Source organism: Microcaecilia unicolor, chromosome 3, assembly GCF_901765095.1.
Source record: "Microcaecilia unicolor chromosome 3, aMicUni1.1, whole genome shotgun sequence".
NCBI classification, from domain to species: domain Eukaryota; kingdom Metazoa; phylum Chordata; class Amphibia; order Gymnophiona; family Siphonopidae; genus Microcaecilia; species Microcaecilia unicolor.
The window spans coordinates 212,985,868-213,013,433 of NC_044033.1; the positions used below are offsets into that span (position 1 = coordinate 212,985,868).

The 27,566-nt window shown below is 48.3% G+C and overlaps 1 protein-coding gene across 1 annotated transcript in view; it reads right to left on the reverse strand.

The window, feature by feature from the left end:
- Positions 1–26,975, reverse strand: part of POU5F1 (POU class 5 homeobox 1) — a 40,493-nt gene extending 13,518 nt beyond the window's left edge. The window contains exon 1 of the mRNA XM_030195343.1: positions 26,914–26,975. The gene's annotated coding sequence lies outside the window, so the exon portion shown is untranslated. The remainder of the gene's footprint in view (positions 1–26,913) is intronic.
- Positions 26,976–27,566: the final 591 nt, after the last annotated feature.

Sequence of the window (27,566 nt, forward strand, 5' to 3'; positions counted from 1 at the left end):
ACTTAACCCTCCATTGCCCCAGGTACAAAATAAGTACCTGTATATATGTAAACCGCTTTGAATGTAGTTGCAAAAAACACAGAAAGGCAGTTTCTCCGAGGACAAGTAGGCTGCTTGTTCTCACGACTGGGTTGACGTCCACGGCAGCCCCCACTAACCGGAAGAAAACTACACGGGCGGTCCCGCACGCAGGGCACGCCCACCGCACATGCGCGGCCGTCTTCCCGCCCGTGCACGACCGTTCCTGCTCAGTTTTTTTCTATTCCGCGCTGAAGAGAGACGTGTTACCGTCTCTCTCTTTGTCAGCCCCGGAAACCGGATTGCAGCCTAGCCGCGGTTTTTTCTTGTTTCGCGTACGCGTTCGCGTGGTCTTTTTTTCTTAGGAAACTAAAAAAAAAAAAAAAAAAAGGAGTTGTCCTTGTCGTTCTTAGCCGCGAGGGCGCTTTGTCGCGGCCTTTTCTTTTTCGAGTGTGCTTTTCACCGCCACCATCGATGACTTTGACCTCGCCGACGCGATTTTTCCATCGATGTCCTCGAAGGTCCCGAGCGGATTCAAAAAGTGTGGTCGGTGCGGCCGGCAGATCTCGCAGACCGATACCCACACTTGGTGCCTCCAGTGCCTCGGCCCGGAGCATAATTCCAAGACGTGCACCTTGTGTCTCGGCTTAAGGAAGCGGACACAGGTGGCGAGGCAAGTTCTTCAGGACCGTCTTTTTGGAACTTGCGCCGGCCCTTCGACGTCGACCTTGACGGCATCGGTGTCGACGGCTGGGTCTTCGGTACTGGTACCGATGTCGACGAAATCGGCGCTGACTCTGGCACCGACCCCAGGAGTACAGGTACCGTTGGCCCGCCGGCCTGCCGGTGACGGCGGGGTGAGCGGCCGTGCGGGTAGTCTGCCCCGGATACTCCCTCTACCCAGGGCCATCGGGACCGAACCCTTTCGGATCCGATTCCTCGAGGCCGGGGGGGGGGGGGCGTTCCACCTCCTCCTCATCTCTTCCGCCGAGCACCGATGATGGGCATCGAAAGAAAGCAAAGAAGCAACATCATCGGTCGCCCACGGCGCACGGGACTGCCAGCTCTGGTACTTCGAGAGACGACTTGACGCCCAGGAAGCGGCAGTGCCGGGAGGAGCGTTCCCCCTCGGTTGAAGAGGTGTCGCTGCGTCAGTCCGCGGGTACTTCGGTACTGTCTCCTGGACCCAAGCAGCTTCCGGCACCGACACTCACACCGGCCCCCCTGCCTTTCCCGACAGCGGGCCTAGACGAGTGCCTCCGAGCCATCCTTCCCAGGATCCTGGAAGGGCTGATGTGCCAGTCTCTGCCGGCACCGGGGGTGCTTGCGCCCACGGCGCCGTTGATGGAGGCGCCGGTGTGCTCTGGCCCGATGCTGAGGCCTCCGACGCCGCTTGCGGCACTGGTGTCGACCGCCACGCAGGTGGAGTCCCCGTCGACGTCGATGGAGGGAGCTTCGTCCCCGCCGGCGCGGGAGTCCACCGCCCGATGCCATCATCAAGGATGTGGTTCCTCACAGTCGAGACGGGCCCAGTTGAGGTCTGAGCTGCAAGAGCTCATGTCCGACACCGAGGAGGAGGAGGCCTCGTGGGGGGAGGAGGAGGACCCCAGATATTTCTCCTCAGAGGAGTCTGTGGGCCTTCCCTCCGACCCCACTCCTTCACCGGAGAGGAAGCTCTCGCCCCCTGAGAGCCTCTCCTTTGCCTCCTTTGTCAGGGATATGTCTATTTGCATTCCCTTTCCCGTGGTTACTGTGGATGAACCGAGGGCGGAGATGCTCGAAGTCCTCGACTATCCATCACCACCTAGAGAGTCTTCCACGGTGCCGTTGCACAATGTCCTTAAGGAGACTGCTTCGGAACTGGCTGAAGCCACTATCTAATCCCACCATCCCCAAGAAAGCGGAGTCCCAATACAGGATCCACTCAGACCCAGAGTTGATGCGGCCTCAATTGCCTCATGACTCGGCGGTCATGGACTCTGCTTTCAAGAGAGCACGGAGTTCGAGGGATACCGCCTCGGCGCCCCCTGGGTGGGAGTCTCGCACTCTGGACTCGTTTGGAAGGAAGGCCTACCAATCTTCCATGCTCGTGACCTGCATCCAATCATACCAGCTCTACACGAGCATTCACATGCGGAACAATGTGAGACAACTGGCGGACCTGGTCGACAAGCTCCCCCCCGGAGCTGTCCAGGCCATTTCAGGAGGTGGTCAGGCAGCTGAAGGCGTGCAGAAAGTTCCTGTCCAGGGGTATCTATGACACCTGTGATGTGGCATCTCGAGCTGCGGCCCAAGGTATAGTGATGCGCAGACTCTCATGGCTGCGTGCTTCTGACCTGGACAACCGCACCCAGCAGCGACTGGCGGATGTCCCTTGCCGGGGGGATAACATTTTCAGCGAGAAGGTCAAGCAGTTGGTGGACCAACTACACCAGCAGGAAACCGCTCTCGACAAGCTCTCCCACCGGGCGCCTTCAGCATCCACCTCTGCAGGTGGACGTTTTTCCCGGGCCCGGCAGGCTGCGCCCTACGTCTACAGCAAGCGCAGGTACACCCAGCCGGCCCGAAGGCCTCCTCAGGCACAGGGACAGTCCCAGCGCGCTCGTTCCCGTCAACAGCGTGCGCCTAAGCAGCCCCCTGCGCCTCCACAGCAAAAGCAGGGGATAGGCTTTTGACTGGATCCATGGGAACATAGCCGCCATCAAAGTACCCGTTCTGGACGACCTGCCGGTCGGGGGGAGGTTGAAAGTTTTTCACCAAAGGTGGCCTCTCGTAACCTCTGACCAGTGGGTTCTCCAAATAGTGCGGTGCGGATACACCCTGAATTTGATCTTCACCCCGCCAAATTGCCCACTGGGAGCCCAATCCTTCAGCTCCCATCACAAGCAGGTACTTGCAGAGGAACTCTCCGCCCTTCTCAGCGCCAATGCGGTCGAGCCCGTGCCACCCAGGCAGGAAGGGCAGGGATTCTATTCCAGGTACTTCCTTGTGGAAAAGAAAACAGGGGGGATGCGCCCCATCCTAGACCTGAGAGGCCTGAACAAATATCTGGTCAGAGAGAAGTTCAGGATGCTTTCCTTGGGCACCCTTCTACCAATGATTCAGAAAGACGATTGGCTATGTTCCCTGGATTTAAAGGACGCTTACACTCACATCTCGATACTGCCAGCTCACAGACAGTATCTCCGATTCCGTCTAGGGACACGGCACTTTCAGTATTGTGTGCTGCCCTTTGGGCTCGCCTCTGCACCACGGGTGTTCACGAAGTGTCTCGTGGTGGTTGCGGCGTATCTACGCAAGCTGGGGGTGCACGTGTTCCCATATCTCGACGATTGGCTGGTCAAGAGCACCTCAGAGGCAGGAGCTCTTCGGTCCATGCAGTGCACTATTCACGTTCTGGAGCTGCTGGGGTTTGTGATAAATTACCCGAAGTCCCATCTCCAGCCAGTCCAATCTCTGGAATTCATAGGAGCTCTGCTGAATTCTCAGACGGCTCAGGCCTTTCTTCCCGAAGCAAGGGCGCAGAATCTCCTGTCCCTCGCTTCCCAGACCAGAGCATCTCAGCAGGTCACAGCTCAGCAGATGTTGAGACTCCTGGGCCATATGGCCTCCATGGTTCATGTGACTCCCATGGCTCGCCTTCACATGAGATCTGCTCAATGGACCCTAGCTTCCCAGTGGTGCCAAGCTACCGGGAATCTAGAAGATGTCATCCGCCTGTCTGTCAGTTGCCGCAATTCGCTGCACTGGTGGGCGATTCGGACCAATTTGACCCTGGGACGTCCATTCCAAATTCCACAGCCCACGAAGGTGCTGATGACGGATGCATCTCGCCTGGGGTGGGGAGCTCATGTCAATGGGCTCCACACCCAAGGACTGTGGTCCCTCCAGGAACAAGATCTTCAGATCAACCTCCTGGAGCTCCGAGCGGTCTGGAACGCACTGAAGGCCTTCAGAGATCATCTCTCCTACCAAATCATCCAAATTCAGACAGACAATCAGGTTGCAATGTATTATATCAACAAGGAGGGGGGCACCGGATCTCGCCCCCTGTGTCAGGAAGCCGTCAGGATGTGACGTTGGGCTTGCCAGTTCGGCATGCTTCTCCAAGCCACATACCTGGCAGGCGTAAACAACAGTCTGGCCGACAGGCTGAGCAGAGTCATGCAACCGCACGAGTGGTCGCTCCATTCCAGAGTGGTACGCAAGATCTTCCGAGAGTGGGGCACCCCCTCGGTGGACCTTTTCGCCTCTCAGACCAACCACAAGCTGCCTGTGTTCTGTTCCAAACTACAGGTGCACAGCAGACTGGCGTCGGATGCCTTTCTCCTCCATTGGGGGAACGGCCTCCTGTACGCTTATCCTCCCATACCTTTGGTGGGGAAGACCTTGCTGAAGCTCAAGCAAGACCACGGTACCATGATTCTGATAGCGCCCTTTTGGCCCCTTCAGATCTGGTTCCCTCTACTTCTGGAGTTGTCCTCCGAAGAACCGTGGAGATTGGAGTGTTTTCCGACTCTCATTTCGCAGAACGACGGAGCGCTTCTGCACCCCAACCTTCAGTCTCTGGCTCTCACGGCCTGGATGTTGAGGGCGTAGATTTTGCTTCGTTGGGTTTGTCTGAGGGTGTCTCCCGCGTCTTGCTTGCCTCTAGAAAGGATTCCACTAAAAAGAGTTACTTTTTCAAGTGGAGGAGGTTTGTCGTTTGGTGTGAGAGCAAGGCCCTAGAACCTTGTTCTTGTCCTGCACAGAACCTGCTTGAATATCTTCTGCACTTATCAGAGTCTGGTCTCAAGATCAACTCAGTAAGGAATCACCTTAGTGCGATTAGTGCTTACCATCATCCTGTAGAGGGTAAAGCCATCTCTGGAGAGCCTTTAGTCGTTCGATTTATGAGAGGCTTGCTTTTGTCAAGGCCTCCTGTCAAGCCTCCTGCAGTGTCATGGGATCTCAAAGTCGTCCTCACCCAGCTGATGAAACCTCCTTTTGAGCCACTGAATTCTTGCCATCTGAAGTACCTGACCTGGAAGGTCATTTTCTTGGTGGCAGTTACTTCAGCTCGTAGAGTCAGTAGGCTTCAAGCCCTGGTAGCTCATGCTCCTTATACAAAATTTCATCATAACAGAGTAGTACTCCGCACTCACCCTAAGTTCCTGCCAAAGGTGATGTCGGAGTTCCATCTTAACCAGTCAATTGTCTTGCCAACATTCTTTCCCAGACCGCATACCCGCCCTGCTGAACGTCAGTTGCACACATTGGACTGCAAGCGAGCGTTGGCCTTCTATCTGGAGCGGACACAGCCCCACAGACAGTCCGCCCAATTGTTTATTTCTTTCGACCCGAATAGGAAGGGGGTCGCTGTCGGGAAACGCACCATCTCCAATTGGCTAGCAGATTGCATTTCCTTCACTTACGCCCAGGCTGGGATGGCTCTTGAGGGTCATGTCACGGCTCATAGTGTTAGAGCCATGGCAGCGTCAGTGGCCCACTTGAAGGCAGCCACTATTGAAGAGATTTGCAAGGCTGCGACGTGGTCATCTGTCCACACATTCACATCACATTACTGCCTTCATCAGGATACCCGACGCGACAGTCAGTTCGGGCAGTCGGTGCTGCAGAATCTGTTTGGGGTTTGAATCCAACTCCACCCTCCAGGACCCGATTTATTCTGTTCAGGCTGCACTCTCAGTTAGTTGTTCTTCGTAGGTCAATTTCTGTTACGCCCTCGCCGTTGCGAGGTTCAATTGACCTGGGTTCTTGTTTTGAGTGAGCCTGAGAGCTAGGGATACCCCAGTCGTGAGAACAAGCAGCCTGCTTGTCCTCGGAGAAAGCGAATGATACATACCTGTAGCAGGTGTTCTCTGAGGACAGCAGGCTGATTGTTCTCACCTACCCTCCCTCCTCCCCTTTGGAGTTGCGTTTTACTCATTCCTTTGCTTGTCATTCAACTGAGCGGGAACGGTCGCGCACGGGCGGGAAGACGGCTGCGCAAGCGCGGTGGGCGTGCCCTGCATGCGGGACCGCCCACGAAGTTTTTTTCCGGTTGGTGGGGGCTGCCATGGCCGTCAACCCAGTCGTGAGAACAATCAGCCTGCTGTCCTCGGAGAACACCTGCTACAGGTATGTATCATTCGCTATATTGTCCCATTTCCCTTTCCTTATTTGAGATTCTACATGGACTGTTGCTACTGGAGGAGTGGCCTAGTGGTTAGTGCAGCAGACTTTGATCCTGAGAAACTGGGTTCGATTCCCACTGCAGCACTTTGTGACTGTGGCCAAGTCACTTAACCCTCCATTGCCCCTGGTACAAAATAAGTACCTATATATATGTAAACCGCTTTGAATGTAGTTCCACAATACCACAAAAAAGCGGTATATCAAGTCCCATTTCCCTTTCCCTTCAGCAATATTGCTTACAAAAATGTTTAAAAGCGCCAGATCAAGATCCGAACCGTGCAGCACACTGCTGGTAACATCCCTTTCCTCAGAGTGAGTTCCGTTTACCCTCTGTCTCCTTCCACTCAACCAGTTCCTAACCAAGTCAGTCACTTTAAGGTCCATAGGGCACTAGTTTAGGACTGATTCAAAGGCTTTGCTAAAATCTAAACACACCACATGTAGCGTTCTCCCTCAGTCCAACTCTCTGGTCAAAGAAATTAATCAGGTTTGTCTGACAAGACCTGCCTTTAGTAATACCATGCTGCCTGGGGTCCTGCAATCCATTGCATTCCAGAAAGAACACTGCCCTCTGTTTTTTTAAGTGTTTCCATTAATTTACTCATCACAGAGGTCAGACTAACCGGCTCCGCTCTGTAGTTCCCAACCTCCACCTTTGGAGAGAGACCAGGTCTGCACCTTCTGCAGTCCTGGACCACTCCCAACTCTAGAGAAGTTTGACAAGGTCAGACAGGGGAGGTGTTAGAACTTCCCTAAGTTTCTTCAGTACCCTCAGATGCATGTCATCTGGCCCCATCACTTTGTCCATTTGTTCGGATTTCCCAGTAATAGGTGTATTGGTGTCAGAGGGCATGATGTAACAGTTATATTGCCTGCCTTTTCATACTTAGGATTGGTGCTGTGCAGGGGTGGCCCAAGGCAAGATGCTGCCTGAAGCAGGGCTGAGATGCTTATTTATTTATTTAGATTTTGCTCACACCTTTTTCAGTAGTAGCTCAAGCTGAGTTACATTCAGGTATTCTGGATATTTCTCTGTCCCAGGAGGGCTCACAAAGTTTGTAGCTGAAGCAATAGAGGGTTAAGTGACTTGCCCAAGATTACAAGGAGCAGCAGCTGGATTTGAACTAGCCACCACTGGATTTCAAGACCAGTGCTCTAACCACTAGGCCACTCCTCCACTCCAGTGTTGTTGTCGTTCTTCCCCCCCCCCCCCCCCCCCCCCCATACACACACCCAAGGCCAAGTTCTGGCATCTTCCCCCCTTCCTTCCTCCACCCTGTTCTCTGTTTTTACCTTCTTTTTACATTTTTTTTTAAAGCCGGCAGCGACAATGATTCCCTTACGCTGCCCTGCCGCCAGCACCAGCCTCTTCTTTACTACGGCCGCCTCTGAGGAAACAGGAAGTTACATCATAGAGGCAGCCACAGTAAAGGGAAGAGGTGGGTGCTGGCGGAAGGGCAGCTTATGGAAATCGCTGCTGGCTTTTAAAAAACATAAAAAGAAGGTAAAATTTGGGAATGGGGTGAAGGAAGGAGGAGATGCCGCTCCCGAAAGAGTACCCCCTGAAGCCCCCGCCTCAGGTGGCCTAATGGTTGGGCTGCCCAGCTCTGCCAATCTGATATCGTAACTCCAACCTATTTCACCGTTGATTGTGTTCAATCAGTCCTATTAAGTGTCTTTAAGCTTATGAAGAGATTTGATATACTGCTTTTCTGTGGTTACAATCAAAGTGGTTTATGTATTATAAACAGGTACTTAATTTGTGGTTGGGGCAATGGAGGGTTAAGTGACTTTCTCAGACTCACAAGGAGCTGCAGTGAGAACTGAACCTCGATTCTCAGGCCACTACACTAAACATTAGCCTACTCCTCCACTTCTATTGCAATCCACAGTAATCATTCACACAGGATAAGAAAAATGGAAGCAGCATCCAGGGCCACAGAGAGACAAAACAGGGCCCGGAGCAAACAATCTTAAGAGACCAACTGCTGCTGTGCCCCCCACCCTCTCGCCACACCATCAGTCCAAAGTAAAGTCATTGACTGGCAGGCAGCGATCAAGAGAGACTGCTCAGCCAGCCACACACTGCCATGTCCCGCCTATGCAGAAACAGAAAGTTACTTCACAAGATGCGGGACGTGGCAGGAAGAAGAATCCATTCCCTGGCTGGCAGAGCAGTCTCTCTGGATCACTGCTGCCTGCCAGCCAATGACTGTCTGTGAGGCAAGTAGAGGACCACAGGAGGAGGGGGGTTTGAAGGGAGGGAAAGACAAGGGATCAGACTGAGGGAGGATATCAGGCTGGCTGCAGCATCACTGAAAAAAAAAAAACAGCTTTTCTATGGCTGGCCCCAGGCCCTCCTTGAAGGCTAGGCCTGGGGAATCTTGCCGCCCCCCCCCCCCCCCCCCTGTTGGCAGCCCTGGCAGCAGCCATTCTCCTGGCATACACAGTGCACAGTCTGGCCATATACTAGTTCCTCCTCTGCTTGTGAGGGAGGGTCAGTCATTGTCTAATGGTTTTGGCTCTTGGCTTAGTTTAGGATGACAGCACAGCCTGTGGTGATTGCATGGACTATTTGATTTAATCTTATTAGATTAGCAGAGGCAAGGTGTGTGGTTCTGGGCATGCAACAGGGTTTTCCAGAGTGTTCCCCAGACTTGGCTTAGGGATCAAGATATTTCAGGAAGCTACTGAGTAAATAGTGATAAAGCACATTTTTCCTGGTGTTTTCACTTCTCTACTGTTTTGCCAGGCTCAGGGCTATTGACTGAGATCTCCCCACCCACACCCACAGAAACAGACACACACCTCTGCCAGCCCACCTTACTCCTGCCCTGCAGCTCCCCCTCCCCTATCCAACCCTCCCCTTGCTATTCCAGTATTGAGATCACCACACACAGCTCTGGCATTATACACCTCACTTCTGCCCTGCAGCACCCCTCACTATTCCAGTACATAAGCATCCTCATACTGAGACAGACCAAAGGCCCATCAAGTCAAGTATCCTGTTTCCAACAGTGGCCAATCCAGGTCACAAGTACCTGGCAAGTCTTTTATGCTGCTTATCCTAGAATATGCAGTGGATTTTCCCAAGTCCATCTTAATAATGGCTAATGGATGTTCCTTTTAGGAAATTATCCAAACCTTTTTAAACCCTGCTAAATTAACTGCTTTTACCACAATCTCTGGCAATGAATTCCAGAGTTTAGTTATACATTAAGGGGTCCTTTTACTAAGCAGTGGTAAACACTACTGCATGCCTCTCATGCGCCAGAATGCACTACTTCAGGGCATGCTGAGGTGCCCTGCAGCATCTCAGGCATCAGAAGAGAGTAGACATCCCCACACTAATTGGTTAGTACAGCTACATTGCCTCACACTAACCGATTAGCGCATGGTTAGCATGTGAGACCTTTCTGACGACTAAGTATTGGTCGGTATGGGCTCACACACTAATGGCCAGGTGCTAATTTGGAAATTAGTGCGCTATTCTACAGTCATGCTTAAAGTAGCTTCAACGCACGGGGAAACGCACATTAATCATAGCGCATGGCCCCTTTTACTGCAGCTTAGTAAAAGGTCCCCAAAGTGAATATTTTCTCCGATTTGTTTTAAATTTACTACTTAGTAACTTCATTGTGTGCCCCCTAGTCCTAGTAATTTTTTATGAAGAGTAAACGATTGATTCAGGTTTACCCATTCCACTCCACTGGGTATTTTATAGACCTCTATCATCTCTCCCCTCCGCTGTCTCTTCTCTAAGCTGAAGAGCCCTAGTCTCTTTTTAGCCTTTTCTCATCTCCTTTATCACAGGTACACAGCTCTGGCAATGCACCTCACTCCTGCCCTGCTATACCCCTGCTATTTCAGTACTGAGACCACCACACACACAGTTCTGCCCATGCACCTCACTCCTGCCCTTCAGCACCTCCTGCTATTCCAGTAGTGAGTATACTGCACACAGCTCTGCCAGTGCACCTGATTCCTGCCTTGTAGCACCCTTTCTATTTCAGTATTGAGACCTTGCAAAATCCCTGCTATTCTAATACTGAGATATACACTCACATGGAGCTCTGCCAATGCACCTCTCTCCTGCCCTGCAGCACCCCCTGCTATTCTATTACTGATCCTACTGCACACAGCTCCAACAATGCACCTTATTCCTGCCCTGCTGCATAATTTAATTTCTGTCCTGTAACACCCCCTGCCATTCCACTACTGAGATTCCCCCTCCCCCACATACAAACACAGTTCTGTCAATGCACCTCATTCCTGCCTTGCAACACCTCCTGCTATTCCAGTACTGAGACCTCCCCACCCAACACACACATACAGCTCTGTCAATGCACCTCATTCCTGCCCTGCAACACCCTCTGCCATTCCAGTACTGAGATTACCCCTCCCCCCCACATACACATAATTCTGTCAATGCACCTCATTCCTGTCCTGCAACACCCTTTGCCATTCCAGTACTGAGATCCCTACACACAGTCCCAGCTCTTTCCCTTATTTCCTTTGCAGGTGTTGGTCTGCCATACCACTTCACATCTAACCTCCTACCTGCAGAGTTAAACAATAATGAGCCACAAAAGCCAAGTAACATTTCAGCTGTCCTTTTTCAGACTGTATTGTGAAATCCTAGGAGGTCTCTAGAAGACCCTCTCACCTCATCTCCACTCTCGCTGGTGCCCTCTTTGCTGGTGCTCTGCTCCGAGTCTGGGCTGCTGACACTCCTTTGACTTTGAGGGCTGCCCTCAGCGCTTTCCTGGGGGCTTATTGGCTGGGACGGTGCCATCTGTCGGCTGGTCGTACTCCCCGTTGTCCTGGCTGGGTGGGGGATTCCGCTCACCAGCTCAGATGTTGCCACCTGAGGAGGGATGAAGTTGGTACTCCATGGGTGAAGGCCATAAAATATTCCTTGTGACACCTGTGCAGGATAGTTGATCTCTCCGTGATTTCCCTCTTCCCTTTCCACCTTAATCTCTACTTTAGGGGGCTCGTAAGCATGAGTGGATTGAGTGGAGCTGTAGGGCCCCATGCCACCATGACTCCAGGCCTCTGCTGCTGGGAAAGGGTACCAGGGCCTGGGCCAGCTATGAGGCCCTGGCCTTGCTTGGGGAAGCTCTCCATGTTGCCCTTGCAGTGCTTCTTGGCTGCTATAGTCCACCTTGAAGTTGAAGGCCTGCGAAGAGGGAGTGGTGTACCCATCTACCAAGAAGCTGGTGCTGGCTTCCTGGCCGAGATCACGGGCCAATGTGAGCCCTTGCTGAGGGAAGCCATAGGGTCGCCCCACTTCTTGGCCATAGTGTCTGGCCATGGAGTTCTTCCAGCACTGTGGCAACCCTTGGTCTGGACTCCTCTCCTGGCCAGGAATGAGGCCAGATTGAGAGACTGCAGCAGCAGGGCTTGGGCTGGCATTGCAAAGGAACCACTAATCACCCTCATCTTCCTGATTAACTGAGGTGTTCTCATGCTAATTATCCTTCTTCTGATAGGTGCACTGGAGATGCCCTCCCAGTCCATGTACCTTCTTTTCTTCATCCCCTCCCCCCTCCACATCTTCCTGGTTCATCTTAATCTGATCAGGACTCTCCCCTCCCAACTCCCATCCCCCCCCCCCAAGTCTTCATACATCAAAGCCAAGATCAATCAGGCAGAGTAGGGTATGGGACCCCAGTGGGGAAGGACCCACCAGGAGGGAGTTGGGGAGGGGGGAGAGAGCTGCCTGGGTAGAGCTCTCCCCTTTCCCTGGCAGACAAATCACTATCTTAATCTTACTTCACAACCTGTCTGGTGGTATCTCCAAAACTCTGGCCAGAAAGTGCATTAAAATTTCCTTTGTTTTTGAGTAGAGTGATGTGATAGCCCTGTTAGTTCACTTTTAAAGGTAAAATGAAACATAGAGAAGAAAATAAGATGATACCTTTTTATTGGACTAACAATACATTTTTTATTAGCTTTCGAAGGTAACCCTTTTTCAGATCAGAAGGTTTACCTTCGAAAGCTAATCAAAAAATGTATGAAGTTAGTCCAATAAAAAAGGTATCTTATTTTCTTTCCTATGTTTTATTTTACTTCTATTGATTACCTTTGTGTTTGAGAAAGTGTACACATTTGCAAAGAGTGCATGCGTGAACTATCAAGCACATGTGAATCACTGCGCATGGGTGACTAGCACATGCATGCCTGCACTGTCAGGAAAAGAGTGTGCACTCGGCTTTGCTCTCATGACAAAATGGCCAAACAAAAATGAATAGTGGAAGGGTTCCCAGAAATGACACAGGAAACAGCATCAAATGAAACATTTCTGGCTGCCCGTCCTTCATGAAAACACTGCTAAGAGTCCATTTGTAACCCACTGGTTAAGGCAGTGGGTTGGAAACTAGGGTTCATATCCCACTGATTGCTCCCTGGGACACTGGGCAAGTCATTTAGGGGGTCTTTTACAAAGCGGCTAATCCAGAACTTCCACCAGTCCAACGTGGCTGCCGGGGTTAGTTCTGGCTGGAGCACTTGCCATTTCTGCTGCTCTGGACATTTTTTTGTCTGTAGCACGGTGCAAACCTGGTGGTAGGCCTGACACATGCGCACAGAGGTTTTGCGGTTAGCATGGCTCTTGTGTGCCAGAAGCGGAGCCAGGTTGATGGCGCAGGGGAGCGAAAGCGGCGCAAGTGGACTTCCGCCGGCGCTGGCACACATTTTCAATGCAACACGAGGAGAAAAAAATAGGCGCCAGCACTGGCAGAATTCCGTTTGGGGGAGTGGCCGCTCCCCTGGCACCCCACTTAGCTATGCCACTGTGGTGTGCATGCCCAGACAAAAACAAAAGTGTCAGCACACATCGGTGCTTTTTCATCAGCCACTAAATATGAGCCTCACAAATTATTAGTAACACATGGAATTTTTGCAAGGCTCATATTTAGGCGCAGAAGAACAGGTGCTGATGTATTCTTTTACTTTCAGTTTTGCTCATACACGGACACGTTTGTTACTTTCCATCTGTCCTTAAAACTTGAAGGAGCTTCCTCCTGCTTGTAAAAAAAGGGAAAAAAAACAGTAGTTCAATGTGAAAAGTTGACAAGAAATCCTCTCCTCAAAACCTTCTTCGCTTCCCCTGACCTGGCAAAAACCTTTTGGCGCTATGGGCCATCATTTCTTTCTGTGGGACTGAGCATCGCCAGTATTCAGCAACCTACAGGGAGGGATAATGTTATGTGGTGTTTAGTATCCCCAATAATTTTTAAAAGTCAGGTACCTATGAACAGGGAAATACCTACTATGCCTGAATACAATTCACCTTGAATTATTACTTCAAAGGCGTGACCTAAACCTTATACCATAGTACAGGCCAATACTGAATGGGTATCAAAGGAGACCTGCCTCCTCCTGCTTGGCCTCTGATCCCGAGTACTGCATAAAGAAGGCCTGCTTTCTCCCCCAGGTTGTACTCATGGGGGATATGGAAGGGCATATACAGCACACAGAATCAGTGCCCAAAGAAAAGGCAGGTCTCCTTTACCCAACGCACAGAATAAGTGCCCAAAGAAAAGGCAGGTCTCTTTTACCCAGCACACAGAATCAGTGCCCAAGAAGAAGGCAGGTCTCCTTTACCCAACGCACAGAATCAGTGCCCAAGCAGAAGGCAGGTCTCCTTTTACCCAGCACACAGAATTAGTGCTCAAACAAAAGACAGGTCTCCTTTACTCAGCACACAGAATGTGCCCAAGCAGAAGACAGGTCTCCTTTTACCCAGCACACAGAATCAGTGCCCAAACAAAAGACAGGTTTTCTTTACCCAGCACACAAAATCAGTGCCAAAGCAGAAGGCAGGTCTCCTTTACCCAGCACACAGAATCAGTGCCCAAGCAGAAGCCAGGCCTCCTTTACCCAACACACAGAATCAGTGCCCAAACAAAAGGCAGGTCTCCTTCACCCAGCACACAGAAACAAAAACAGGAGAAACGGCTGAAAGAAGGGGGACTGGGAAGACCAATTCGTTGACACCATGTCAACACCCCTTGGATTTCCGCCCCTCCATAGGTGGGCACTATGGAGCATAGCCAGCCAGACAGAGACTGGGAACCCGAGACCCTCCCCTCCTCCCTCTCTGCCTCTCCTTGGGGGGGGGGGGGAGAGCAGGTTGCACTGAAGGCCCCTGCCAGCAGAAATAGAATGAATAGCTCTATTATCTTGTTAAACATATACCAAAGGCTGAATAGTCTTGTGGGAAGGCTGGATGGCCTGAGGGCAGTGTTTGGGGATGGGCAAGCTGGCAGCACCAGCTCCCTGGAGAACGATTTCCTGTCTGTCATTCTGTTTTTGCTCTCCTGAATGGATTCCCCTGAGATTATCTCCCCACGGGGTACCCAATGGACCTTGATGGGGGAGCATTTGGCAAGTCAAGTCTGGTCTTTTGTTGGTCAATCTTCCTCCTCCAAAGCTCACCCCCTCCCTACCAGTCCCCTGCTGAGAGACAAGGACTTTCTCCAGACCCCAGACTCTTGGGGAAGATTAAAGAGCCTTCTCAATTTCCAGCAGGCCCCTGCCTCTTCCCCACCTCATTTTAGGCTGTTGGAACTTGTTGCCAGACCTGACATGATCTGTCATATCAGTTTGCTCTTGTTGATTTATTCCAGAGGTGGCCAGGTGTTGAACCAAAGGGTTCTGGTGAGCTCACACCAAATCAACCAAAGAGGATCATCCAGTCAAGGGCACCAGAATAGATTTTGAGTTGGAGGAGCCAAACAAACCCATCCCCGTCCCCGAGTTGTCTAGTTGCTGATGCTGTATTGAGCAAAATATTAATGGGGCCATGGCCCCTGTGGCTGCTCCATTCCACTGTCTATGCATCCAGTTCAGCTTTTCTCCATTGCAGAGCTGCCAAGTTACCCATTCTTGGAAGGAGACTTTTTGGCCGGTCCTGGGTTTCTGCCAACTTCATCCTGGTGCATTATGGGACCTGCAGCACTGATTTCAATGGCTAGAATCATGGACTACAATTACTACACTGTTTTGGGATGCAAGTTTAATATCGGGACTGGCCAAAATGTCTCCCTCCTGAAATGGGTAACTTAGCAGCTCTGGCTGCTGCATGAGGGGACTTATCCCAATGTATTTCCCTAGAAGAATCATTAGAACAAGAAGCCCCTTAATGCAGTGGGGCAAAACTAGAAACTGGATTGCCTTGTTTCAGTGGACCTAGATGAGATGGTAAACCCTAGCTATGCTGTCTCTGGCTCCATGAGCTGACTGCGTGACTCTGAAGAGAAAGGGGATTTAAAGTGGAACCACTAACCTCTTTGGATACTGCAGGACCAGCAAAAAGCCCTAGGGAAGGGGTGGGATGGGATTTGCAGTTTAGTTGGCACCTTTTCAGTTGTTGTTCAAGGTAATTTGCAGGCAGATGCAGTAGGTATTTTTCTCTCTCTGAAGGAGCAGAGAGATCACAAGGACCCACAGTGGGATTTGAACTGGGCTTCCCCTAGTTCTCAGCCCATTGCTCTAATCCAGGGGTGGGCAACCATGGTCCTCAAGAGACACAACCCAGTTGGACTTTTCAAGATTGCCATGAGACTATGCATGAGGTCTATTTGCATACAATGGAAGCAGTTCATGCAATCAGTCTCATACATATTCATTGTGGAAATCTTGAAAACACAACTGGGTTGTGGCCCTCGAGGACTGTTGTTGCCTACTCCTGCTCTAACCATTAGGCTACTCCTAGATGATCCTTCACTCATGTGCCCCCCCCAATAGTCTAGCATTTTGCCTTCCCTATCCCCCCCAGCTGTTTATCATTCTTTCCTTCCTGCCCTGTCCAGCATCCTCTCCCTTGCATTCCTCCCGTGCCACCACTGTCTACTTCCAATGCCTACCCAAGCAGGAAATGTGTCATGGGGCCTTTGAGTATCTGCACCTGCTTCAGTTCTGCAGTGTCCTGTCACCTCTGACTCAAAATTCTTATCGGAGGAGAAGGGACAGACAAGATACATCCAGTCTTGAGTGCACATGAGTATTCAAAGGCCTGCCACTGTAAGGCTGCTGTCTTACCACCCAAGTGAATGCCTAGTCTGTCTAGTGGCAGGACCAGCCCTGGGCTAATGTCCCACCCTCCACCTGTATCTGTTTAATTTATTGCTGTAGCTTATACAGAAGAATTTCAGTAGCCCAACTGTTCAACATTTTTCCAGCTTCTTCTTAGAGGTATGACGCCCTGGGTGTCCATTCACAGTTTTATTCCAGATTTGATTTCTAATGCATTATAACAAGGCATGAAGCCACCACTGAGATGCAAGGCCAGCCAGCACACTTTTGACACTATAGCCTGCAAAACACAGAGTTCAGGCAGATGGGAGAGAGGGGACCAGGTAAATTCTAACCTTATGAGGTGCTGAGAGACCAAAGAGACCTGCCAAGTAGAACTGAGAACAAGAAAGTGATTTCCCCAGATCACACCAATATGCACAGAATCAGTGACAGAGCAGGGGACTGGAACTCAGCACATGGAGATGTTAATTCTCCTATTAATGCTCATGGCAGTGTACAAAACCATAACAAAATATAGGGGGCATTTTATAAGCCACATTGAGCGTGTGATGAGCGGGAAAGCGCGGGGTACGAATGTAATAAATAAATGGAGCCTGAAGTTAGGCACTGGGAAGATTTGCACAAATTTTATAAAGGTTGCTTAGCGCCAAGCAACTTTTACAGAATTGCACTTAGCGCAGATTCTCGCAACCAACTGTGAGCGCAAAGACTTATGCCTACTGAAAACCTGGTGTAAATTCTGGTGCGCAACCGATGTCAATAGGGCAGATCAATTAACCTATTTTATAACACTGTGCCTAAATGTTCAGAATGCTCGTCTCCTTGCTACGCCCCATTTTCAGTCGCATGCGAGACAATTTAGGTGCACAGAGTTATAGAATAGCGCATAGGAAGATCCGCACATAACCTAATTAGTGCAATTAGATCTGCACATAACCCTAATTAGTTCAAATTAATGTCAATAATTGATTCTTAATGGCTCATTAGCTAATTAGTTTGTGTGCAGATCTGGGATCTGCGCCTACATTTAGGTGTCCTTTTTAGAATTCAGGGGATAGTGACTCACCCAAACATTATTTGGGTTAAAGCTGTGACAGAGAGGTGCAATGAACTGCTTTGTTACACACACACACATTTCGCAAAGATTTCCATGTAAATCGAAGTGTATTCTCTAACAATGTGCATAATTTAATTAGTTAACAAGCTAATCAGCACTGATAATTGGATGTTAACAAGCAATTAGCGCTAATTGGTAGAATTTATGCACACTAGCCGCTAAGCGTATTCTGCAAAGTGGTGCATATAAATTCAAAGGCACCTAAATTCAAAGGCACACTGCTGAAAGAGGGCATGGCAATGGGCATGGAATGTGAGGGGCATGGGTGTTCCAGAAAACTATGTGCAGGGTTATAGAATACAACTGCCCCATGCCTCATTTAGGTCCTGGTATTTACACCAAGTTTTACTTGGCATATATGGCCGCATCTAGAGTTAGGCACTGTCATGACCGCTCTGTGTAGTCTATATTCCGTGCAGAAAGTTAGACTTATTTATTTGTTGCATTTTTATCCCACATTTTCCCACCTTTTTGCAGGCTCAATGTGGCTTACATGGTACCGTAATCGGCATTAACCAATTTCGGTATGAACAAATACAAGTTGCAATTAATATCAAGGAGATATTATGGTAGAGTGAGCTACATGTATGGTAAAGACAATTGGGGAGAACTTAGAGAGGGAAAGGAAGAGTTAGAATACGTCCGTTATGATCTTTGGTTAAGTTGTGTCGCAGATGTCCAGGTTTTTTATGTTGGGTCGGTGGGGTATGCCCTTCTGATCAGTTCTGTTTTTAGTGCTTTCCGGAAATTCATGTGGTCAAGTGTGGTTTTTATTACTTTTGGTAGTGTGTTCCACAATTGTGCACTCAGGTAGGAAAAGCTGGAAGCATAGGTGGATTTGTATTTGAGTCCTTTGCTGCTTGGGTAATGGAGGTTTAGGTATGATGAAGCTGATTTTATGGTGTTTCTGGGTGGTAGGTCGATGAGGTCTGTCATGTGTCCCGGTGCAGGACATCAGGACGACTCACACAGAAACAGAATCCTTCCATCCAGATCAGCTGCAGCAACGCGCCGGCCCGGAGACTGGCACTGAAGAGGACTTCGGGGGGGGGGGGGGAGGGTTGGCGGCGGTGGGAATGGGGGGGTCAAAAGGGGAGGGGCATTGGGGGAGGGTCAAAAGTGTGGGGGGGGGGGGGGTTGGCGGCGCCGGGGGGGCTAAAATGTGCCCCCTCACCTCGGGCCCTGGACCCCCCTCCCACCGAAGTCTGGCTACGGGTCTGTTCCATTCCACTGCAGCTCCCGATGATTTGGGCAAGTTGCTTAATCCTCCATTACCTCAGGTATAAATTTAGATCCTGAGTCCTCCAGGGACAGGGAAATACCTACTGTACCTGAATGTATCTCACCTTGAGCTTCTCCTGAAAAGAATATGTGAGCTAATTCCAAATAATACATTGAAAACAAAACAAAAAAAAAAAACCTGGAGGTATGCAGACAGAAAATGACTCACCCTAAAGTCATACACAGAGAATCAGCAACACACACACACACACACACACACACACACACACACACACACACACACACACACTCTCTCTCTCTCTCTCTCTCTCTCTCTCTCTCTCTCTCTCTCTCTCTCTCTCTCTCTCTCTCTCTCTCTCTCTCTCTCTCTCTCTCACTCTCACTCTCACTCTCACTCTCACAGAGCCAGGTATTAGAAGTGTGGGCACCCAGGGGTCTCTGAAGCACAGGGGCTGATGCAGAAAGCTACCACAAGCAGAAGCACTTGGCACATGCACAAAGGTGTTCATTGCAGAAGTTAACTTGAGCAATACACACCCAGGGCACAGTATATTCAAATGGATGGTAATGAGGCCATTCCTCCACATTGCACAGAAGTAAACAGATGATTTTAAAGCATACACAACTTGAGAAATTTACCACCAAAAGTCTGAGGGTGGTGTGGAAGGGTTTGTTGAGAGGATTTAATGCCAGTTTTCCTTTTTTTCTGTGACCATAACAACTGCCTGCAACTTAAGTAGACAGAAGGGGAGGTGACAGCTCTGAGCACATCTTCAAACAGAATGAGAGTGCCAACACATATTTGTGCAGGAACCGGAATGTTGGTCAAGGTATAAAACATCCCTGCAAGAATTTTATGTGAAATACATTTTTGCAAGGCTAAAACCTTGGTTAGCACACAAGTTCTACATGCTTTGAATGGAGGAGTGGCCTAGTGGTTAGGGTGGTGGACTTTGGTCCAGGGGAACTGAGGAACTGAGTTACATTCCCACTTCAGGCACAGGCAGCTCCTTGTGACTCTGGGCAAGCCCCCATATACAGTGGGGGAAATAAGTATTTGATCCCTTGCTGATTTTGTAAGTTTGCCCACTGACAAAGACATGAGCAGCCCATAATTGAAGGGTAGGTTATTGGTAACAGTGAGAGATAGCACATCACAAATTAAATCCGGAAAATCACATTGTGGAAAGTATATGAATTTATTTGCATTCTGCAGAGGGAAATAAGTATTTAATCCCTCTGGCAAACAAGACCTAATACTTGGTGGCAAAACCCTTGTTGGCAAGCACAGCAGTCAGACGTCTTCTGTAGTTGATGATGAGGTTTGCACACATGTCAGGAGGAATTTTGGTCCACTCCTCTTTGCAGATCATCTCTAAATCATTAAGAGTTCTGGGCTGTCGCTTGGCAACTCGCAGCTTCAGCCCTCTCCATAAGTTTTCAATGGGATTAAGGTCTGGTGACTGGCTAGGCCACTCCATGACCCTAATGTGCTTCTTCCTGAGCCACTCCTTTGTTGCCTTGGCTGTATGTTTTGGGTCATTGTCGTGCTGGAAGACCCAGCCACGACCCATTTTTAAGGCCCTGGCGGAGGGAAGGAGGTTGTCACTCAGAATTGTACGGTACATGGCCCCATCCATTCTCCCATTGATGCGGTGAAGTAGTCCTGTGCCCTTAGCAGAGAAACACCCCCAAAACATAACATTTCCACCTCCATGCTTGACAGTGGGGACGGTGTTCTTTGGGTCATAGGCAGCATTTCTCTTCCTCCAAACACGGCGAGTTGAGTTCATGCCAAAGAGCTCAATTTTTGTCTCATCTGACCACAGCACCTTCTCCCAATCACTCTCGGCATCATCCAGGTGTTCACTGGCAAACTTCAGACGGGCCGTCACATGTGCCTTCCGGAGCAGGGGGACCTTGCGGGCACTGCAGGATTGCAATCCGTTATGTCGTAATGTGTTACCAATGGTTTTCGTGGTGACAGTGGTCCCAGCTGCCTTGAGATCATTGACAAGTTCCCCCCTTGTAGTTGTAGGCTGATTTCTAACCTTCCTCATGATCAAGGATACCCCACGAGGTGAGATTTTGCGTGGAGCCCCAGATCTTTGTCGATTGACAGTCATTTTGTACTTCTTCCATTTTCTTACTATGGCACCAACAGTTGTCTCCTTCTCGCCCAGCGTCTTACTGATGGTTTTGTAGCCCATTCCAGCCTTGTGCAGGTGTATGATCTTGTCCCTGACATCCTTAGACAGCTCCTTGCTCTTGGCCATTTTGTAGAGGTTAGAGTCTGACTGATTCACTGAGTCTGTGGACAGGTGTCTTTCATACAGGTGACCATTGCCGACAGCTGTCTGTCATGCAGGTAACGAGTTGATTTGGAGCATCTACCTGGTCTGTAGGGGCCAGATCTCTTACTGGTTGGTGGGGGATCAAATACTTATTTCCCTCTGCAGAATGCAAATAAATTCATATACTTTCCACAATGTGATTTTCCGGATTTAATTTGTGATGTGCTATCTCTCACTGTTACCAATAACCTACCCTTCAATTATGGGCTGCTCATGTCTTTGTCAGTGGGCAAACTTACAAAATCAGCAAGGGATCAAATACTTATTTCCCCCACTGTAAGCAGCATTGAGCCTGCCATGAGTGGGAAAGCATGGGGTACAAATGTAATAAAAATAAATCTCATTAGCTTACTGCATCACCTTAGGTTTCTTTTTTTAAATTAATTTGCTGTAGAAGCTGCGCACTCAGCCTGCCACTGGCACACGGCTCTGCTAAGTTACTTTCTTTATTGGCAGAGCCAAGGATTAGATCTCGGGCACGGGGAGTTAAAGCTGCATTCGATTCCAGATGACCACTTAAAATCTGTAAACAAAATACAGTGCACTCCATTTAAGTGTACATTGGATAAGCGCATGCTCTGTTTAACTGCATGCCGTACTTTGGTCCTGTTTTTGGCGCCATCAATTTCTATGAGGACAAACTTCGGTTTAGCACACCACTGATAAGTACAAGATTCGCTTATATGCATGGTTTAAGACCGCTCCTCTGCAAGAAAGACTCCGCATAAGCGCACGCATGGAATATGGAAGCCGATTGGCGCGTGACAACCAACGCGATTTCAAATTTACCGCCCCTTTAGCTGCCACAGGCAGAATAAGCGAAAGAATGTTGTCAGAGTGTACACTGGAGTCGTCGTTGTCGTCGCGCAACTGTAAGACTTTAACACTGGCTGAATGAATAGAAGTTCTTAAAAAATTAGAAAGCAAACAAAGTCAAGCATCTATTGCTAAAGAATATGGTGTCAATCCCAGTCAAATTTCACATATCTTGAAGCAGAAAGAACAGCTTCTGGAAGATTGGCAAAACAATACAAATCCACACCAGAAACGAAAACGGGCAAGAATAGCTGAGGAGGTAGAAGATGCTCTTCGGTGGTTTTCTCAAGTCAGGAGCAGACCGTTTCCTGTCAGTGGTCCACTGCTTATGGAGAAAGCTAATCAGCTAGCTGAAAGTCTTGGACTAACTGAATTCAAAGCCTCTGTTGGATGGTTGGAAAGATGGAAGGAGAGGAACAACATAAAATTCAAGAAACAGCATGGTGAAAAACAAGACGCTGATGACTTTGGTGCTGAAAATTGGGTTGTTTCAGTTCTTCCTACCATCTTGAACGAGTTTGCACCTCGTGACATTTTCAACGCTGATGAAAACGGTCTCTACTGGCAAGTGATTCCTGATGGAACACTTGCATTCAAACAAGCCGAAACTACAGGAGGTAAAACGTCGAAGGACCGACTGACGATCCTACTTTGCTGCAATATGGATGTGAGTGAGAAGTTGGAGCCACTCGTCATTGGAAAGAGCAAACAGCCCCGTTGCTTCAAGAATGTTAAGCGACTTCCTGTGTCATACGAGGCTACTACTACTACTTAACATTTCTAAAGTGCTACTAGGGTTACGCAGCGCTGTACAATTTAACATAGAGGGACGGTCCCTGCTCAAAGAGCTTACAATCTAAGAGTCAAGTGAACGGTTAGTCCGATAGGGGCGGTCAAATTGGGGCAGTCTGGATTTACTGAACGGTAAGAGTTAGGTGCCGAATGCAGCATTGAAGAGGTGGGTTTTAAGCAAAGACTCAAATTCATGGATGACTGGGGAAATTTGGAAGCAGTAGCTAAAGAAAGACACTAGAATGCGGGCACAAAAGCGTCAGATTTTGTTGCTTTGTGATAATTGTGCTGCACACAGGGATGATGTCAGGCTGTCTAAAGTCAAGGTGGTCTTCCTGCCACCAAACACTACCTCTCTGATCCAACCTATGGATCAGGGCATAATAGCCAATTTCAAACAACATTATCGGGCTCTTGTGCTATGTCATCTGATGAGCATTATGGATGACCAGACTGGCAAGGATAAACGTGCTGTTGAACTGGCTCATAATCTATCACTGTTGGATTCCCTACATATGCAGAAAGAAGCCTGGAATCATGTTACACAGGCAACCATTGTGAACTGCTACAAGCGGACAAGCTTTGTTAGGGATGTGGAGAGGGACGAAACAGATGCAGCTGTTGCAAATGCGTCAGATGAACAGGCTATTGACATCCCAGCCTGTGTTACTGAAGAGGAGTTTCATCACTAGGTAGCTGTTTACGATCTACAAACAGCTGACGATAGCACTGATGTCCAGATATGTCCAGGCAATGGCTGATGATGAAACAGATGATGAAATGAGCAGCGAGGCGCATGCTGACAAAATTCAACAACCTCCTGTCACTTTTGCAAGAGCGCTGGAGAGTCTCAACACCGTGCGGGCCTATCTGGAGGCCACTGGATGTCAGTGCTATGACAGTATTTATCATCTGGCAGACGTACTCTATGGAACTCACAGACACAAGAGTATACAGTTAACGGAGACTGTATACTGTACATATAATAAACAGTACTGTACATATGTTTATCAGATGTCAAGCTTCTTTGGGTCACAATGGTTAAGTGCACGCTCCGTTTAACTGCATGTATTTCTTTGGTCCCAGACCCTTGTACTTAAGCAGATTGCACTGTAGTTAAGCTTCACCCTTGTATGATTTTCTGTGGTTGATTTTAGTAGCTATAAACCCTGCTCTGGAATGCAGTGATGTCATAGCCTGCTTCTGGCCAATCAGCTGTAAGCCATGCCACATGCAGTGGGCACCAGTGCACAGCTGCTGCTGCTGCCTTCCAGTGCTCTTTGACTTTCCAAAGGCACTGTACAATCCAATTCCCTTCCCCTTGACTAGGGACATTACTAGGGACTGGTACACAAGACCAGTGCTCCACATCTGTGTGGCAGTGCTGGAATGTTGTTTATTTATTGAACTCAATATCTTGCAGTGTCACAAACAGCCCTAACAGCTCACAAGAAAATCAAATAATATCAAGTGCTACTTTAATAAAAGCAAAATGTGTCATTCTCAACAATACCAGCCTTAAAAAGCAGCAGTCAAAGACTTTAACCACCCAAAAATATTAAAGGACAAATAGTTCTCCAACCTAACTTGAGTTCTCTACAGCATCTGATGCCCAGGGCAGGATTAATCACTTGAAGGATGGTGTTATCAATATGAGCTACAACTCATGCTGTTATAGCATAGGTCCCATTTTAACAGCAAAATAACACATACTATCTCAGGACATGTTTATCCACTCCTACCCTAGCTAAGATCATTTTCAAGCACCTTTCTGGCCTCATTTGCAACTTTCTTTAAATTAGTCCCTTATTTTCTTACTCCTGTTACTCTATCTTATCTATCTATGTGTTCCATCTTTGCTTACATCCTACACTGTCTATTAAAAAGTTCTATTACATATTGTGTAGAAGACTATGCCATACTTTGTATTATTGTTGAAATTTTTACTGCTGTAATTGTGTATTGCTTATGTTTGACTTATTCTTGCTGTACACTGCCTTGAGTTCCTTCAAAAAGGCAGTAAATACATCCTAATAAATAAACACATCTTAATGGTAGTCCATATTGATAATTTCCCCCCTTAGTGTGAAGAGTTTCAATTTTTGATAACCCGAGTTGATTTTGTGATGCCATAATGCCTCATTCCACCAATGCCTAAGAAACCAACCTAATCTGTGGTGTCACAATGGTTTGATTGCTTTATATTTGGCTCACTTCTGGTATTGTGATGTCATAATGCCTCATTCCGCCAGTGCCTAAGAACCAATCTCATCGGTGACGCCACAATTGCGCTATACTTGGCTTACTTTTTTACATGTAGCAGTGATTTCAAATTCTAGATTTTTTTTTCTATAATTAAGGGGGAAAGTTATCAATGTAGGCTACTGTTAAGTTGTGTTATCATACCACTAACTCGTGCTAATTTAACACAAGTCTCACTTTATGCAAGAAGACCTAGTTACTAATGGCCACGGTTAACAGTAAAATAACACATCTTAAGTTAGTCCACATTGATAACTTCCCCCCATGTCTCTAGAAATCAAAATCACTGCTATATGTATTAAAATGTTGACATAATTGATGAGGCTGGTTCTTAGGCATTGGTGGATTGAGGCATTATGACATCAAAATATCAGCTCTGGTTACCAGAGATGGAAACTCTTCACACTAAAGGGGAGACTTTATCAACATGAGCTGCCATTAAGATGGGTTATTTTACCATTAACTAGTGCTATTTTACCACAGATCTTATTTTATGCAATGAGATCTAGTTACTAATAACTGGGGTTAACAGTAACATAACGTGTCTTAACAGTAGCCCATGTTTATAAATTCCCCCTTGGAGGATCCTAGGCAAGGAAGCATGTTGGGCCCCCATCATATTACATTTTAAAACGTTCACTGGTGGGGCCCTGTGTGGTTCCAACAACAAAGCATGCAAATGGGAAATGCATGCTGTTAGAAGGGTGGTGGGGCAGTTGCAGAGGGGTAATTTTTAGAGGTGGGGCAGACAGCAAGGTGGTAGAGCAGTTGCAGGGGGATAGTTGAGGGGCAGTTTTTGGAATTGGGACAGTTGCTGAGGAGGGTATTTTGGGGGAGGATATAGGCAGTTTGTGAGATATGGGGCAGTTGCAATAGATTTTAGGATTAGAGCAGTTTGTAGGGTGGTGGGGTAGTTGCAGGGGAAAACTTTTAGGGTAGGGGTAGTGGGATGGTTGATAAAGCAGTTTTTAGAATTGGGGCACTTGAGGGAGAAGTAAATTGTAGGGTTGGGGCAGTTTGTAAGGTGGTGGGATAGTGTTGGGGTGGAGGTAGTGGGGCAGTTGACAGGAGCAGTTTTTGGAATTGGAGTAGTTGCTGGGGGAGGTAGGTTTTAGGGTTGAGGCACTTTGTGGGGTAGTACAGCGGTTGTGAGGTTTAAGATTTGGGGTTTGGTGCAGTTTATGGGGTAATGGGGTAGTTTGGAAGTAGGGCATTGTGAAGTGTGGTGGGGCAGTTGTGGGGATAGTTTATGGGGTTGGGACAAGTGGGAAGTGTGTAGAGTGATTGGTGGAATAAACAATTGGTTTATAAGGGACAAAGAATGACAAGGCTTAGAATGAAGGGATGGTGACACAGTGTGATCCCTGCTTACAAAAGGGACTTTCTGGGACTTAAGAGGTCAAAAGGTTTCCAGAGAAAGATGTGATCAGAAGGAAGAAAAGACAGTCTGTGAGAAGAACATTACAGCATTTCTTTAATTTGTTCTTTCTCCTATGGACACATATATACACCCTAAAGAGTCCTACACAGAACAGTACAGACAAATCGCACAGACCCTTAAAGCAAGCTGCTTCATGATAGAATTGAGAGAAATTGAGAGTTTTTAGCCAATATCATTTATTTCCTGCATTTTTATAATTTTGTTTGTTGGGGGGGGGGAACGACGACATAAAGGCCATAATGTCTGTGCATACTAATCTTTTTTTCAGAAGACCCCTCTTTGGCTGTCAGTGCTCTATCATCCATGAAGGACTAGCCTAATGATTAGTACAGTGGCCTGGGAACTAGGAGAACTGGGTTCAATTCTTAATGCAGCTCCTTGTGACTCTGGGCAAGTCACTTAACCCTCCATTGCCCCAGGTACAAAATAAGTACTGGTACCTGTATATAATACTTTGATTGTAACCACAGAAAGGCAGTATATCAAATCATATCCCCTATCCCTATTTTGTCTGTCCCTGTAACTAAGTAAGACTATAATTTGCTTCAGGTAAGCATATGTGCTTCCCCCTCCCCCCACCAACCTGTGGTATATTTATTCAAGGTACAAGTGTTGCATACGCCACCCCCCCCCCCCCCCCACAATACCTTAAAACATCTCTGCTCCAGCCTTTGTCCGGGTAGTGGCAGCGGCAATCATAGGCTGCTTGTGGCCTGCACTAGAACTTTCTCTCTGAAAAGTCCCTCCCCCTTCTGATGCAACTTCCTGTTTTGTGAAGGGCCGCTGCCCAGGTGAAGTCTGGAGCAGAAGTGATTTTAAGATGATGGGGGCACGGGAGACGCACTCTCTGTTAAAAATTCCTGGCTATACCATTGTCTTACCCCCACTACACATCCTCACTCAACTACTACTACTACTACTTATAATTTCTATAGTGCTACTAGACTTACGCAGCGCTGTACACTGGCCATGCCATCCCAGAGCAAGTGTAGTACAGGCAGCAAGCAGTATAACTTTACACCTATACACATAAACTTTCCCTCTCCAAAGACCAGATAGAGCACTCAAAACGGTAATGCAAATTTCCTAAACACACACTGCCCACCACAAAGCAACTGATGTAGTAATATTACACTAAAGCTTCTCGCAGTTTCCCTAATGCAAAAAATTTGCTCCCCTTCGCAGTAGGCAAATAGGATGCAAATAAGTGGATGTAAAAAAAAAAACAGGAAGATTGATTTACAGGAGACGGCGTGACATCACAAGGCTGAAGCCACTCCACCCAAGGAGGTTTTTATTC